General features: G+C 34.4%; 2 protein-coding genes across 2 annotated transcripts in view; both read left to right on the top strand.

Annotated features, from left to right (window-relative positions):
• LOC149130311 (adhesion G protein-coupled receptor G6-like) overlaps positions 1–18557 on the top strand; it is a 564593-nt gene that overhangs the window by 453790 nt on the left and 92246 nt on the right. The gene's annotated exons all lie outside the window — the stretch shown is intronic.
• Positions 16638–18557, top strand: part of LOC149130312 (uncharacterized) — a 42690-nt gene continuing 40770 nt past the window's right edge. Inside the window, exon 1 of the mRNA XM_089345456.1 lies at positions 16638–16775. The gene's annotated coding sequence lies outside the window, so the exon portion shown is untranslated. The remainder of the gene's footprint in view (positions 16776–18557) is intronic.

Below are 18557 nucleotides of genomic sequence, written 5' to 3'. Positions count from 1 at the left end.
GCAACTGTCTGACTTCTACCATTGAGGAAGTCATGCAGCCACTCTCGTAATTTATCAGCTATGCCAAGGTTTCGCAGCTTGTGATATATCAAGCCATGATCAACTTTGTCAAAGGCTTTTGCAAAGTCGAGATATATCAGATCAACATTTGAATGGTCAAGTAGCTGCTTCAGGACCCAGTCATAATGCTGCAAGAGCTGCGTGAGGCAGCTTCTACCTGGAAGGAAACCATGCTGGGTCTCATTCAGCAAGTCATTTTCTTCTAGGAACGCAATCAATCTCCTTCTGACAATTCGTTCCATGACTTTGCTAATATGTGAAGTCAGAGAGATGGGCCTGTAGTTCCCAGCCTCTGCTCTGCTTCCACCTTTATGGATAGGACATAGGGTGCCTTCCTTCAGCTTTTTGGGAAGCTTACCATTTGCAAGGAAACTCTGGAAGAGTATCCGGAGTGGTCCTGCTAATTCTTATTTACACGACTTTAAGAGGACAGCTGGGAAACCATCGGGGCCAGTTGCTGAATTTGAGCTCATTACATTTATGGCAGCTATCACATCTTCCTCTTCAATGTCGATGTAGGTAATGGATGCAGTCTTTTTCTGTTGAGTGCTATTGTCAAAGAAATCAGCTGGGTTCTTTATCTGCATGTGACTCAGAGGAGAAGTGAAGACACTCTTGAAATGCGTACTGAGCACTTCACTTATCCATGTGGGATCTGCAGTCAGTGAGCCATTAGGCAGGAATAGGGGTCCTATCTTATACTGTACCGTAGCAGTCTCTTTTGCAAATCTATAGAAAGCCTTGGGGTTTGTTTTTATGCTTTCTACTGCTCTCTTCTCCTTCTCTGCTCTCTCCTTTTCATGGGAGAGTTTAATTTTGTTTTCTATTTCTAACAGTGTTAGTTTTAATTTTCCCCTTTTCCTATCCTCCAGTTCTCTATTTAACTGGTTTGAGACCTTTGTTCTGTGTCTCATAAGGATTTTCCTGTCTCTAGGAATTCTATTGGCATGTTTGCTGGTCTGGTTATATGGCACGTATTTGGTGCATATGTCTTGTATGGTTGACATAAAATGACTTAGTTTGAGGTCATTGTCTTGTATAGAAAGGCTGTCATGCCAGTTTTGATTTCGAATCTCTCTGCGAATTGACTTCCAGTCCACCCTGTGGAAATTCAGGTTGGATATTGCTTGAGTCCTCCTGGCGGGGTGGGTGTCAGTGGGTTGTCTAGGACCATACATAGTTAATTCTATAATGTTATGATCTGAGAGAGATGTGGGCGTTATTTTCACATTATGGATTAAGCTCACATTGTTTGTGAAGCAGAGATCTAAAATATTGCTTCCCCTGGTTGGTTGGAGTATCACTTGTTCCATGAACAGCATGTTGGATAGTTCTAGCAATGATTTTGCCTGGCTTTGTTCATGCAGTGACATCCCAGAGAGGATGTGACCTTCAGGCCATTTAACATTTGGGAGGTTAAAGTCGGCTAGGAAAAGTATATTGATGTGTTGGTCCAGATTTGTCAGGACCTCTTCTATGCGTCTGAGGCTGTCCTCAAATTTACCTTCCTGCTTTGCGGTATTTGGTGGACGGTATGTTGAGCATACAACTACATCAATTTGTTTTATGTGTACTATTAAAGTATCACATACAGAGTTTGTGTGTGATAGTAGTAGTAGGGGTGTGACATCTTCTCGGATGTACATTGCAACTCCCCCATGACGTCTATCCCTTCTGTCTGTTCGGAGTACGGCATACTCTAGTATATTTATCTCCGCATCTGCTATATTAGGTGTTAGATGCGTTTCGGTAAGCACCATGCATATTGCTTGATTGTATGTTACTAGGTCTTTCAAGTATAGGAACTTGTCTTTGCCGCCTGTTCGTAATAGGCCCCGGATATACAGTAGGAATATGGGTGTGGTATCTGTCCAGGGGTTCCTGGTGTTAGCGGTGGCCATCCCTGATCCATCATCTGTGGTGGTCTTGGACAATGGTTCGTGTGGCGTTGACTCTGTACCCTCTGCATCCACATTAACTGTTGTACCATTTTCTGTGCCACGTTTAAAAAAGCTTGCTGCTCAGCTACTGCAGTTCGTACAGCCTCTGCATACAGCTTTTTGGGGGAGCAGAAGGAATATACGGACTTCTCTCTTTGTGAGTTCTGTTGGTATTCGGTGGATTATGTGTACGTAGATTTAAGCTTTCTGGTCTCCCTTTTCTGCGGTCCCTCTTATTTTGTTGTAAGTGGTTATCTACCTTGTTTAGCTGGTGGTATTTGGGATGGGCAAAGTTGCAGTTTCGTCCCTTTTCCCCGTGCCAGCAGGTACCATTTAGGTAGAATTTACAGATCTGTTTCTTTTTCTCCGTGTGACGTGTTTGGGCTTGAAGCCTGTTTGTGTTTACTGTCTTCTTGTCTGTTCTCCTGTCTTTGTCGTTTGTGGTGCAGCGTTGGCTGTATTCACCATGGTCATTGCATCACTCATCAGTGGCTACAGCACTGGTGGCATCTGCCTTGTCTTGGTGATCCGTTTGGTCCTCCTGAGCCTGAGCACAGTGTGCAGGGTCTTCACTGTCCTTTTTTTGTGTCCGTGTCTGTCATAATGCCTTCTAGGAGGTCAAGGTGCGGTTTCACGAGCTCGTAGGAGCGAATGAGCTCCAGTTTCAATTTGAGCCATTGACCTGTAGAAATTGTACCTATCCAGGCTTTCGGCTATTAGATCATTTGCTGGTGATCCTTTGGCCAGGTTCCATGCGTGTACAAGAAGGCGAACTTCCACCAGTTGCCATTTTCGGCGCATCTTCATCTTCTTGTTGGCCTCAACTTGGCGCTGTACAAAGTTTCGTCTGCTGGTATCCATGGTGCACGATATTTGAGAGAGAGAGGTTATCTTAAAGTATAGAGAAATAGTAATAGAAAGAAAGAAGAGTATAAAGAGGGGAGGGAAAATATGAAGTAGAGCGAATAGAGAGTGCGTACAGAGTACGAGATAGATAGATAGATAGATAGAGAGAGAGAGAGAGGGTGTGATAGGAATAGAGATGTATGAGAGAGAGAGAGAGAGAGAAGATAACTCAATAGAGAAACAAACAAAACGAGGCAAGACAAAATGAAAATGAAAAGAATAATGAAAATATATATACATATATATATATATATATATATATATATATATATATATATATATATATATATATATATATGTGTGTGTGTGTGTGTATATATGTATATATATATATATATATATATATATATATATATATATATATATATATATATATATATATGTATGTATGTATATATGAGAGAGAGAAGATAACTCAAGAGAGAGAAACAAACAAGACAAAATGAAAATGAGAAGAAAAACGAAAAATGAAAAACGAGAAAGATATATATCACGGAAAACAGAGAGAGAGGGTGAGAAACAGAGAAACTAAGAGAGAAAAAGTGAGGGATAGATGATGGGATAAGAATAGAATAGAATAGAATAGAGATTTTGATTAAGAGTGTTAAAACGAGGTGACTATAAGGGAAATTGAGTGAAAACTTTTAATACTTTAAGTTTTCAGTATGTAAATAAACTAAGAAGAACGATTTCATCGTAAATAAATTTTATCGTAAATAAACAAAAACAAAAACCATTCTGTGAGATTTAAATGTATATATATATGTATATATATACATATATATATATATATATATATATATATATATATATATATATATATATATATATATATATATATATATATATATATATATATTTATATATAAACATACATATATATCTTATAAATATGTGTGTGTGTCTATACATATATATACGTATGTATATATATATATATATATATATATATATATATATATATATATATATATATATATATATATACGTATATATATGTATAGACACACACACATATTTATAAGATATATATGTATGTTTATATATTTCTATGATATATATACTATTTTGTAGTATATTATAAAATATTACATTATACACAATTCGATGTGTTCCTCTCATGGCATATACAAACATACACGCACACATATTTATATGTATTCTTTAAAATATAAATCATATCAAGTGGCAACATGGGAATAAAAACCTAATAGGTAATAATTATTACAAAAATTATAATTCAGGCTATATAAGATACCACCATGCTAGAGATAGCAGTCAAAACGTGACTCTAAATCCACATCAAGAATTCATGTAGCACCAGGAGAAAATACAAATAAACTAGTGAAAACATTCACTAGTTTGTCTATTTGTCCTTGTGCTATATGAATACTTGATGTGCTTTTAGAGTCAAGTTGTGACTGCTATCTCTAGCTGGTGGTCTCGTTTAGATACCCTTATGCTGGACAGGTTAGTTTAATGGTAAAACACTTGACGCGTAATCACAGAGATGTGAGTTCGAGTCTCATGGCTGGCCAGTAGCGTATTTTTCTGCAATAAATGGATAAATTATCCTGATCAAGCTATTGATAGCATTATCACGCGTTTGAGAAATAAATTTATTTCTGCTCTTATATATATATATATATATATATATATATATATATATATATATATATATATATATATATATATATATATGTATGTATGTATATATATATATACGTATGTATATATACATATATTGCTTTGAAATTCTTTTCAATTTGGCGGAAGAGTGTTCAAAACGTAAAGGCTTACAAAGTGGCGAGATGGATTTGTTATTTTAGGTACAGCAAAACCTGCTGAGGAGAAATCAGGCGCTAGCTACAATTAGAAGTCATGATACAGGTATATGTGTTACCTTATTCTATACCTTTTCAGCCGAGATAACATGTTAAATTCCAATGTCTTGGCCGCTTTCTGTTGGTCCGTTACATATTTTCAGTGAGATTGGTGGTTAAATTGGGAGTTTTTACTTCCACGTTATAGCACGCTGGTGCTTCGTGTACCCTTTAATATAATTTAGAATTTTCGTCTGTCTTTACGATGTGAGTTCAAACTCCGCCGGGGTCGACTTTGACTTTCATCATTTCGGGGTCGATTAATAAAATACCATTTGCGTATTGGGCTCGAATTAATCGACTGCCTCCCTCCTGCAAAATGTCGGGGTCATGCTTAGAGTGGAAAATAATATAATTTAGTATTTAATGTATAGCAGTTTCATGCTTATATCGCTTACTTCCTCTTACATTATCGCTATTGTTATTATCAATTATTTAGAATTGCCGCTCACAATGATAATAATAATAATAATGATAATAATAATAATAATAATAATAATAATGATAATAATAACGACCATGATTATAATAATAACACCTTTACGAATATTCATTTTGAATATTTGCACATTTTCATATATATATATATATATAATCATAAATATACAGGGATTAACATGAGTTGCTTCTCCAACATACTGAAAATTTAGAAATAGCAGTCAAAGAACTACTGATTCCAAACTACAATTTTTTTTCTCTAACGGATGGCGATATTTATGGCACATACACAACAAAACCGAAGAGAAAAGCAAAAACAAACCTGCCTTTAGTTAATTGGATACGACGTTTCACGTTTAAGAGTATGAAATTACTCTATTCCGATCATTGGCACAATATTCGAATTAATTTGAAAGTGTCTATATAACTAATGGGAATTTTGACCATGCGACATCAAATACACATGAGGAAGGCACTTACAAAATATCGCCATCCGTTAGACAAAACAATTTTTAGTTTGGAATCAGTAGTTCTTTGACTGCTATTTCTAAATTTTCAGTATGTTGGAGAAGCAACTCGTGCTAATCACTGTATATTTATGATTATAAATGTTTTTACCCATAAAGGTTTTTTTCATACTGAACTACTTGGCAAAATTGTTAATTATTAATTTTATTACTAATTGACGATTCCCTGCCCTATATCTGTATATATATATATATATATATATATATATATATATATATATATATATATATATATATATATATAGAGAGAGAGAGAGAGAGAGAGAGAGAGAGAGAGAGAAAGAGAGATTTAGTGAATGGTGTAAAACGCATATGTTAACTGCATACTTTTATTTCCAACGTATGTATGTATGTACATATTGTTGAGACGCAATGGCCCAGTGGTTAGGGCAGCGGACGCGCGGTCGTAGGATCGCGTTTTCGATTCCCAGACCAGGCGTTGTGAGTGTTTATTGAGCGAAAACACCTAAAGTTCCACGAGGCAGGGGGATGGTGGCGAACCCTGCTGTACTCTTTCACCACAACTTTCACTCACTCTTTCTTGCTGTTTCTGTTGTGCCTGTATTTCAAAGGAGCCAGCCTTGTCATACTTTGTGTCACGCTGAATCTCCCCGAGGACTACATTAAGGATGCACGTGTCTGTGGAGTGCTGAGCCACTTGCACGTTAATTTCACGAGCAAGCAGTTCGGTTCATCGGATCAACTGGAACCCTCGTCGTCGTAACCGACGGAGTGCCAAAAAAACATGTATATATGTATGTATAATGCTGATAAAGCCTGCGGTAATGACGATAATGATTGTTTGCCACCACATTGCACTACTACGTCGCTCCTTATGCATTAAAATTCTGATACATTGTAGTAGTCGAGACACACAATACGGTGACACATTTTTAAAGTATGTTCTAAATGTTAAGTCAAGTGGAAAACAACAAAAGGTTGGTCTTAAAATAGTCAACAATCCCCTTCTCAAAATATATCACACAGCCATCTCTCTTCTAGGAAATTCGTATTATTTACCTTTTGTATAGTGGTGACCCAATGAATCACACACGCACATACATTCATATTAGAGACATACATGTATACATACATACATACACACATACATACAATAGTGCCGTGTTGTTGATGTTGAAAATCCAATGAAGGAGCCTCGGGTCTAGTTTAGGAAACGGTTCGTTCTCTATTAACAAGAAATTTTAGAAGAAACTGAATAATAACACTCATACATACATAATGCACACATATATACATATACATACATACATACATACATGCATGCATGCATGCATATATAGATACATACATACATGCATGCATGCATGCATACATACTAAGAACCCACAGGGCGGTAGAAGCCATAGTCACTCATAAGTAACACTTGTGGAATGTCCCAGTGAAAAATAATAGACCGGACATACTGATTTGAGACAGAGAAAAGAATCTGTGTACAGTTGTGGAAATCAGATAACCAGTGCAAGTTAACATAATGCTAAAGGACAGCGAAAGACACAACACAAGTACACTGAACTCTCGAGAAATCTAGCTACTCAATCCAGATTACAGATTCTCGTATAAACCTATGCTTTTAATCTGTAGTTATTTGGCTGAATAGATATGTACCATTCTACCTAATCCTGGAAAACTAGGTTTCTCAAAACCAGAAAGAAGAAAGCTGATTCGGAGGCTACAGATCCAAACTACCACTGGACCTGCTAAAATCTAAAATTTCCCAGAAATTTATCATTTAAGTATACGCACACATGTCTAGATATACAACTAATAAGTCATGAGAATACATACATAAAATAAAATATGCAAATCTTCACGTGTACTCATATCACATGCAAAAATACCCTATTGATGTTGAAATTCCAATGAAAGAGCCTAGGTTATAAACCGGCTCACCCTCTACAGGTAACTAATCCTGAAATAAAACTGAATGATCGCATACATACATACATACATAGAAGACTTGGAAGGCAGCTCCTTGAGCAACACTCTTAGTCTGATAACCTAGAATACATGCCCAAAGAAGTCGCACAACTCTACTGCAACGTATCATCAGATAAAAGGGTAAACCTATATGAGCAGAATATTATGTATAGATATGCTAGTAGAGAGTTCCATGATGATAGTAACATCGATCAGCAAAGCAGTTTATCATGGACGAATAGCCTGATTATTACTCCCCACACACTCATTGAAGGGTATGCGTTCGCAATCCAGGAAGAGGGGATATAAACTAAGTGCCTGATGCACAAAAAAGGATAGAGATGCAAGCGAATATGTAAAATGTGCCAACCGATGCAGACTTTGTGGAGTTCACACTGAAGATATCACGCACATCATAAGCAGCTGTCCAAAAATATCATCATGGTATTATCTACCGATGAGACATGATATTGTAGCTAGGACACTCCTTAATGGAATCCGTCAGAAGAATAATCCCGAGAACAAAGAAATAAGAACTCACAATATGGTAGAAACCATAGCCATCACTAATAATGAAAATGAATACTGTTGGACTGTACCAGTAAAGAGCCCAATAAAATGTAAGCACAACAGACCAGATATAATGTTTTGGGTTAGGGAAGAGAAACTGTGCACAGTTATGGAAGTTATCAGCCCAACGGATGTTAACAAAAAGCTGAAGATCATTGAAAATTAGAACACCTGTACTGAATCATTGAGGAATCTGCAGTTACTCTATCCGGATAACAAGTTCAGATTTATACCTGTAATTGTTGGAGACCTCGGATATGCAACACACTGCCTAAATACCAATCTTGAGTATTAGGCTTCTCAAACCAGAAAGGAGAAAGCTAATTCGAGGATTACAGATCCAATTCATCACTGGAACTGTAAAAATCTGTAAAAATTTCCAGTTTATCATTTAAATATATATGAGATATACAACTATATCATAAAACAAACAAATCTGCTCATCCATACATACATACATACATCCATAAATACATACATACATACATACATACATTACATGGAAAAATGCGAGCATGAAAAGTAATTTCTTAAGATTATAAACCTGGAAAAGTATCGGACAAGTAGGAGAAGCTATTACTTCTAGTAAAGTGAAGAATAAGAAACTTACTTAAAATATTGCAGCAAAGAATGCCATTCTTCTAATTTATCACTCTTTACAGTTCTCATCTTTTAAATTTATTGTACAAAACTGTTCAGCTAATTTGTAAGTTTGTGTAATTAGTCACTTTTTTTCTTTATTTAAGGTAGTAAATTAGCCAAATTTTACTTAAATAAGTATACTCTTATTTGTTAACTATAATAAGATATATTTTAATATTCAAATTTTAATTTTAGCTGAAATATTTTAAGCAAAAAGTTTTTTTTTTTTTTTACTTTGCTAGAAGTAATAAATTGTCCTATACTTTTGCAGGTGTAATAACTTGACCTGGATGTTTCCCAGGTTTATAATCATAAGAATATTACTTATCTTCCTCATATTTTCCATGTAATCCATGATTTTCCCCGGCATTGCTGTTATAAGATAATAAGGTGTCAATTAATTATTTTAAGATTTTACCTTGTTTTTGTTGTTTTTGTTTTTTCTTAGTGAAAATCTTTCGGATGTTAATATGGAAATTTGCCATGAAGTTGTTATTTAGCCTCAGATTAACCCTGATACTGCAAACCTATCATCAAAGACATTCCAGCCTTCAGCAAACCGTCCTTTTAGAGATAATCTAGGAAATTGCATAATGGACGTGTGATTTAGGTAGGGGGATAATTTGGCTGCTATTTCTAGCGTATCGAGCGACCAAATAAATGTTCTTTTATTGGATCGATTGCGTGATGAGATTTTTTGTACACATGTAATATATACATGTATCATCGGCAGAAGTTTGAGAGTAAATCAAAAGCTGAGAGTTTCGTGTATTGGTACTTATTAAACACGAATTTGTTCATTTTCACTCTGTAACTTCTGACGAAATAACTTCTAATGTACAAAATTTTGTCAACAACGTTAAGAGTAAACCCTGTTCTATGTGACACATTCTACCAGTATCGGAAGGTTGAAAGTGTTTAGTTTAAGTTTAGTTTAAAAAGATAATTAAATAAGATGTACGTCTAATTGAATAGATCCGAAATGGATGAAAGGCAAAGTCGACCACGGTGGAATTTGAACTCAGAATGTAAAGGCTGACGAAATACCGCTTCTAAAATAGAAAAAATTGTCAAAAACGTTAAGAGTAAAACCTGTTTTATGTGACATATTCTACCAGTATCAGAAGTTTGAAAGTTTTTAGATAAAACAAATAATCTGTACTTCAAGTCAACGTCGGCGAATTTGAACTCAAAACGTAAAGACAGACGAAATTCTGGTAAGCATTTCTCCCGGGGCGCTAACGTTTCTGCCAGCTCACCGGCTTAGTATGTAAAGATTCATTTTAGAAATAAATTCTCTATTCTTATTGCTCAAGCGTTACTCCGTTAATTACTTACTGACATTAAATTTCGTAACATTTTACCTCATAAGTATTCTTCTCTTAATTTTTGTTCGATGCAACTAGCAATTCTGAATTCCTCAGGCATTTTGGTATCATTTAAACCTAAGAAAAGTATACATTTAATTTAAAATTTAAAAAATTATGTTAATTGAAGATGAATACCTACCTTACTCCCCGCTTGAGGTCGCAGATATTTTCACGTAACGGTTTTTCTAATGAACCAAATCTCAAGCTATTTATGCCAGTGTAGCTTTGAGAACTGAATTAGTGGTGAAACTTGGAAGCTGCTGCGATTGACAAAATGGTGGACTTCAGAATATATTCAACCACAATACAATAATACAATAATCGAGAATGTGGTAATTTAAGGTTAACGATTTATATCTGTTTATTGATGCACTAATCTAAGCCGTATTTTTATACAGTAGAAAATGTAAATGTCGATAAATACTTATACTTACAACATAATAAATAGACCGTAATCTTATTTAATAGTAATATGCTTCAAGTTCCGCCATTCCAAAAAATATTTCACGTTCTCTCAATGTTTATAAATGCTCATAATGTAAATGTGTGTGTGTGTATGGGGTGGTGTTTTCCACAGCTTCCAACTATCAAATTACTTACAAGGCATTAGTTGGCCCAGGGCTTATAGAAGACACTTTCATAAGAAGCCATTCGACGGGACTGAACCCGAAACCTTGTGGTTACAAAGATCGCATCTTAACTATGCTTGCACCTATATGTGGAACAATTTTCATAAGTTGTAGCACAGCATGGACTTCTGTTAAATTTTTGTTTTTGTTATTCATTATTTTGTTTTAGAAATTAAGGATACGGACATACAGGAATACAGACTTTATATGTGACAACTCATTTTATATTTTTATTTAGTAACCATTTCTACAGTAATCTACGTGGTGTATTTTATTTACCTACTGACAGTAGCACCAGTTTCTACAAATTCAGGTACTACTTTACCTGTAAAGAATTTGGCACCACTCACTAAGTATTTCTAGTGGTTTGTAAGAAACAAATTTTTTTTTAAAAATCACACCAAGATAAGGAGTGTCGGCACTGAATGGCAGAAGCAGTAGAATATGGTATTAAATGCTTTATAGTATTTAATTAAATTTCGTTGTTTTCAGTTCAGATCTCATGTTATGTTTTTTGGCATAAAGGATATTAATCGATTCTTTTATGCAATGTCTACATGTTTTCGTATACGTGTTATAAGGTGTAGATTTGGTGATTATCGACCACTTCAAATTATAATGTTTTTCACTTTGAGATGATTAGTATATGTTGCTAATTCCGTGGAACTGTTTATATTAGGGTTAATGAATGAATTATTGTGTCCCCTATATCTTTTATAAAAATTGATGTTACTCCCTATATGAATTTTCGAAGTCCTGTAGGATTTAATGTTTACTTCAAACTTGTAGACAACGTTTTCTCTCAGGCAATTACCTCTTAAGAGACATGACACCTGGGAGCGACAATTGCATGTTTCGTTTATAGATTTAGTAGCACTACCCTTATCCACAATATTAGTTTTACATCTTGCTTCACTAAAATTTGAACCCATAGGACCTTTAGTCAAACTGTCACTATTATTATTGGTAAGTGTGTATCGATTTTTGCTATTGCAATTGAACCTAAATTTAGAGTAGGACAATTTCAAACAATATTTGTTGAAAATTGAATGGTATTTATGTCCTTGGGTGAGGTTTTTCTTGATAATCTTATAAAAATAGTTTAGGGAGGTTCCTAACCTGGAGTGGAAAGGGGGGGGGTACTAGATTTCGTATTACCGTTATTATTAGTTTTAGCACAACAGATTGCCTACAAGTCGTATTTCTAAAAACACACGGTTTATGCTTAAATTGTTTATGAGGTTAGTTCTTCTTGTTTATTTCTAAATTATCTTTATTTCTTTTTTCAAAATCGTGTTAGGTATGTAATAGATTTCCTGGTTAAATCTACTATTTCTGAGTGCTTGATTATATTTGTGGTGGGGGATGATTATTAGATAAGTTTGATCTTCTGATAGATATCCCAGTTACGATACCATTTATGCGACTGCGAGGATGAATAGATATACTATTAAAGAAGTAGCTTAATCGGCTTATGGTATGCAAAGTACTGAATCTCGCCGAGAACTACGTTAAGGGTACACGTGTCTGTGGAGTGCTCAGCCACTTGCACGTCAATTTCACGAGCATGCTGTTCTTTTGATTGGATCAATTGGAACCCTCGTCATCGTAACCGACGAAGTACCACGGTATATAAGTGTGTGTATGAGTGTGTGTGTATGTGAGTATGTGTGCATGTGAGTGAAAAATTGATGAACAATGAACAAACTTAATTGATTTTCAACCTTATTGGGTTCCCATCAGAGGCGTCTGCACCATTCTGACAGACTCATGAGAAACAAGCAGCCAGTCTGTTTATATTCTCAACAAATGTCGCAGTTACGCTATGAATCAGTTCCTAATATGCTTACAGAAATTGTTTAACACACTATGAATACCAGCGGCCCGTCAATGGAGATCTTAGTTCACACAATATGAAAGTATGATATAATATTTAGGTGACGTATGGCATAGTTATAAACAGGGAAATGTTTCGCCATTTATATATGCATATATATGTGTGCGTGCGTATATAAACATATATATATATATATATATATATATATATATATATATATATATATATATATATATATATATATATATTACATATATTTGTAATTTATATATGTAGTAGTATAGCTGCATACACACAGCCACAGAGGCCAAGAGACGGATTTGGAAAGATTGGCAATATATGACCACAAAAAGCAATACAAAGCTACAAAAAAGAGAGACAACACGTCGGATATATCAAACAAGGGAAGAATACCAGAGTAAGAAGTTTACCAATGTTCTAAGACAGAGGTGTGGCATATTCTGGATTTCATGATTGTACGGAATGATAATGGCACTTTTGTTATTCATGAAATGTAAACAAAGAAGCACAGAGATGCTATAATGAGAATTTGTTGGATGAAAAGAATATAGCGGGATAAAGAGTGTATAGCAAGTAGACCCAATAGAAAGGACATTCATCCAAATTGACAACCGTTCAGTGGATAATGCGTTTAAAGATATGAGCGTAGAGAAGTTATTTGGTCATCCCCTTAGAGAAATAAGTTAAACGTAACATTTGGTTTTATGGCAAGAATGAATGCACAAGATATATCTTGTGCAGAAATATCTAGCCCTATTCCTGAGACTTATTTATTTAGAAAAGCTCATATTTTGGTGCTCAGCTCTATGATTCGTTTGAATCATGGAGAAATGTCTCACGAACTAAAGAGTGATAGAAATACTAGTTTCTCTAACTGTCTCTCTCTCTCTCTTTATGTCTGTCTTGTTCATGCAATAAAAACGTAACATCACAACTAGAAGGCTATGCAGTTACTATCCAAGAAAATGAGATATATTCCTCCTTTTCTCTCAAATATTATGAATCTCTGTCATAACACTACACTCCGGGTCACACTGACCCAGGAGATATGTTGGTACATATGTATATGCTTTTGTGAATCTAGCGAACTGAAAACAAAAGCCAGTTTCAAACCCTGGCTGGGTGTGGGACATATTTGAATGTATTGAAATTATTCTTTGAAAATGTTGATGCACTTGACATAACACAATTATATAAAATATCTTTTTAACAGAGGAACGTTACTTGGAAATATAATGGAAGAAAACTACTTGTTTACATGCATGCATAAGTATATTCATATACGTATATATGTATATATATATATATATATATATATATATATATATATATATATATATATATATATATATATATATATATATATATATATATATATATAATAGGGACACACGTTCATACACTCAAACATATATGATGTAAGTTTACGTATAATATATGAAACAATAAGTTAGGAAAAAGACAGGATTGTGGGAAGATTATTACATATATGTGCACCAAAGGACTGGCAACAATTTGGTGTAGATTTAGGTGCTTTCTAAAGAAAAATGGATCTCCACCTGTCAAAGTTCCAGGTCCTAGCTTTTCAGTTACACAGGCTAGGGAGAGGGCAGGTATAGATAGATAGGTACATGCATACACACTCATGCACACTCAGACACGCGCGCGCAGGCATAAATATAAATTGCCGAATCCAGCAACTTTCCTGTGATATTGCTTGTGTAATATAAGTCCACGTATAGATCTTTATGCATATATGTATGTATGTATATATATATATATAAACGCGATAACGGAGAAACCTCTAATATATATATATATATATATCAGAACATATGTAATCATCCAACATTCTAATTATCCTAATACTCCCAATATATGCTAAAATATATGTACATCACATCAAAAACTCTATGCATATATGCATATATATACACATCTATATACAAATATGTTATATATATGTTTATATACCCCTATATACAAATGTACGTATATATTTGTATATATCTGTATCAATATATGTATACCTATATATATATATATATATATATATATATGTGTGTGTGTGTGTGTGTGTGTGTGTGTGTGTGTGTGTGTGTGTGTGTGTGTGTGTGTATGTATACACATATATGCGTAGGGCAAACCCTTATGTATCTGTTGAGATATTAAATGTGCTAATATTAGACTATTTATCTTATTCAATGCACAGTGATCTTTTGTACGGACATTGGACGTATACGTAAAAACATCATAGAGAGAGTAATGCCCAAACTAAAAACTAAGATTGGACTTTCACAGTGTTTCGTCACCCAGGAGGTTTAAACATTACTTATGAGAGCAGAGAGAACTAAAATATCTATATACAGGTAGCTACTATTCCCTGATTAATAATATGGTACTAAATGAAGCGCTAATATTCGCAATGAAAAACACTAGTTAATCTAGGACAGACGTGGGCATAATTTTAATAGCTCATCGAACCACTAGAAGTTACGATAACAAGAATGGACAAGATCAGATAGGGATATATATATATATATATATATATATATATATATATATATATATAACATATATTTTTAATCCATATATGTAGCGAAAGAGCTGCATAGACAGGGCCATATATGGCAAGAGATGGTTTGAAAATATTGACAAAATAGGACCATAAAAAGCAATACCAAGATAGAAACAGCGCAACAGGTTTATCAAACAAAGCAAGAATGCTAGAGTAAGAAGTTTACCAATGTTCTAAGATGTCAGCATCAGTCGTGGTGCCATATTCTGGGTAGTAAGTTTTCCTGAGAGAGAAATGGAAAACAGAAATGAGCATAGAATAAAGTGTGTATAGCAATAAAACCCAATAGAGAGGACATCTAACCAAATTGACAGACGTTCAGTGGATGATGCGTTTAAGATATGATGGTAGGGAAGGTATCTGGTCATCTTCTTAGTAAATTGCATTCATTTGGAGAATGTCATACCCAAACACTGAAGTAGCAAAATCATTCAATTGCTATAAAAAGCAAACGTAACGTATCAGAGGAAGAATGCTAGCTGTATTAAACTGTCGGAGCAGGTTCTGAAAGTTACATGAACTAGAGAGTGATAGGAATATTACTCTCTCTCCCTTTCTACCCCCGCTCTCCCCTTTCTGTCTCTCTCTCTTGGTTATGTAATAAATAAATTACGTCAAAACTAGAAGGCTTTCCATTTGCTATCCAAGAAAAGGGAGATATTATTCCTCCTTTTCTCCCCAATATTCTAAGTCTTAGTCATGATACTACAGTCTAGGTCACAGTGACCCAGGAGACATTTGTATGTGGGTGTGTGAGAATATATGTATATGTTTGTGTGATCTAGTGAATTGAAAATCTCAAACAGATTCTAGTTTCAAAGCCTGGATGGGTGGGGTACATATTTGTAATAATTGCAAGTAGGCCTCGAAATTGTCAATGCACTTAACTTAACCCAGCAATTTAAAAACATTTTTTTAATAGATGTTTCGTTTAAATTTATATAAAATGAAAATGACTGCATACACACATGCACATATTTTCATATATATATATCTATATATATATATATATATATATATATATATATATATATATACATATATATGCACACACACACATACACACACACACACACACACACACACACACATATATATATATATATATATATATATATATATATATATATATATATATATATATATATATATATATATATGTGTGTGTGTGTGTGTGTGTGTGTGTGTGTGAACTAAAGTACACAAGACGCTTCAAAAGAGATGTAGTTAGAGGTGAAATCGAGAGAAATAAAATATATACAAAGTCATAAAACGGTTGGAAGTCTGATTGGCTAAGAAAAGTTGGATCTCGTTTGACAGTCGTTTATACTGAAATACATTATTTATAGTTTTTAATTTCTGCTAGAAGGAACGAAACAACACGATTAGAGCAAATATAAAACAGATGACCAGCCGAACATTGCGTTTCACGTCAGGTAAGTCGACAGTTTTTCTTCTCACTTTATTCTTCTCATGCTTCACAATTTTGATGTAGGAATAGGAAATAGATGCCTTCTATTATGGTTGACATATTGATATATATCCACTCCTCCGAAATTTCCAGCCCTTATATATTTAGTAGAAAGGATTATTATTATTATTATTATTATCATTATTATTATTATTATTATTATTATTATTATTATTATTATTACTACTACTACTACTATTACTACTACTATTATTATTATTATTATTATTATTATTATTATTATTATTATTATTATTATTATTATTATTATTATTATTTATTATTATTATTATTTTATGTTTGACTTTTGTTTTGCATTTGTACAAGTTGGATCCAAGTCTCACCCAGAGACCTCAAGAGACAACAAGTTAGAAGTTCATGTAGGTGTTATGCCTAGGGTACCATATATTTGGATTTGTACAGTTTTGTTCAAGTGAATGTTTAAGAAACCATAAGAAAATTATGTTTGCTTTAAAATTTGAGATCACATAGACAGTATTTTACGTAGGATATGGGCAGTTCCCATGAGCACTATCTTTTGGACTTCAGCCATTTTGGGGTTTCCTGGTATCTGAGCTAGGTAGTAATCAGCCCGTTTCGCTGTCATTCCCAGGGCACCTATGACAATAGGTATTGTTTTCGTCTTCAGATTCCACATTTTGCTAATTTCTATTTCAAGATCTTTATATTTGCTCAGTTTTTGGTAGGTCTTGACAGATACGTTTATATCAATTGGGACAGTCATATCAATGAGGAGGCATGATTTTTGTCTGAAGTCTTTCAGTATGATGTCTGGCCTATTTGCGTCTATCTTTCTGTCAGTTTGAATGGTGAAGTTCCAGAGGAGTGCAATGTGATCATTTTCAAGTACTGGGGGTGGTTTGTGTTCCCACCAGTTTTTATCATGGGGCAAGTCCAGGTTTTTGCATATTACCCAGTGAATATATTGTGCAGCTCTATCATGCCTGTTGAGATACTCTGTAGGCGCAAGCAGACTGCACATGGAGACAACATGATCGATGGTCTCATTTTGTTGTTGGCATATACGACATAATGGGGAGCTGCCGTTCTTTAATATGTTGGCCTGGTAGTTCTTTGTAGGTAGGCATTGATCTTGGGCTGCTATGATAAACCCCTCTGTTTCTGATTTCAATCCAGAGGCCATTAACCATTGGTGGGTAAGGGCTTTGTCAATATCTGCATTATTCGCTCTCTTTGGGTATTTGCCATTGAGAGGTTTTCCATGCCATTTTTCAGTCATAATAGCTAAGGCAGCAATTTTAGCACGGGTTTTCAAGCGCTTAGCTTTTTCTGTAGGTGTTTCTAGTTCGTCTAATTCTTGAATTTGTTGCAATTGGAATTCACTTAGATATTCCTTTGCCTGCTTTGTTACTGAGTAAGATGCTTTCTTGCTTTCATATTTTAAGACAAGTTTTAGCATCCAGTCCTCAGAGTTTTTCATATAGGTGTCTAGGCCAATTGTGGCTACCTTCATTGATAATGCCAGCTGTAGTAGTCCTCGACCTCCCTCTTTTCTTGGCAGATAAAGACGTTCTATATCTGCCTTAGGGTGGTGCATTATTATTATTATTATTATTATTATTATTATTATTATTATTATTATTATTATTATTACTACTACTACTACTACTACTACTACTACTACTATTATTATTATTATTCAGTAGTTTTATTTTTATAACGTGCTTTCACTTCACTACCGAGCGCAGCTCTGTGCGCCTTGGGT

Source organism: Octopus bimaculoides, chromosome 29 (genome assembly GCF_046866305.1).
Source record: "Octopus bimaculoides isolate indiv1 chromosome 29, ASM4686630v1, whole genome shotgun sequence".
Taxonomy (NCBI): domain Eukaryota; kingdom Metazoa; phylum Mollusca; class Cephalopoda; order Octopoda; family Octopodidae; genus Octopus; species Octopus bimaculoides.
This window is presented reverse-complemented; position numbering and strand designations above follow the sequence as displayed.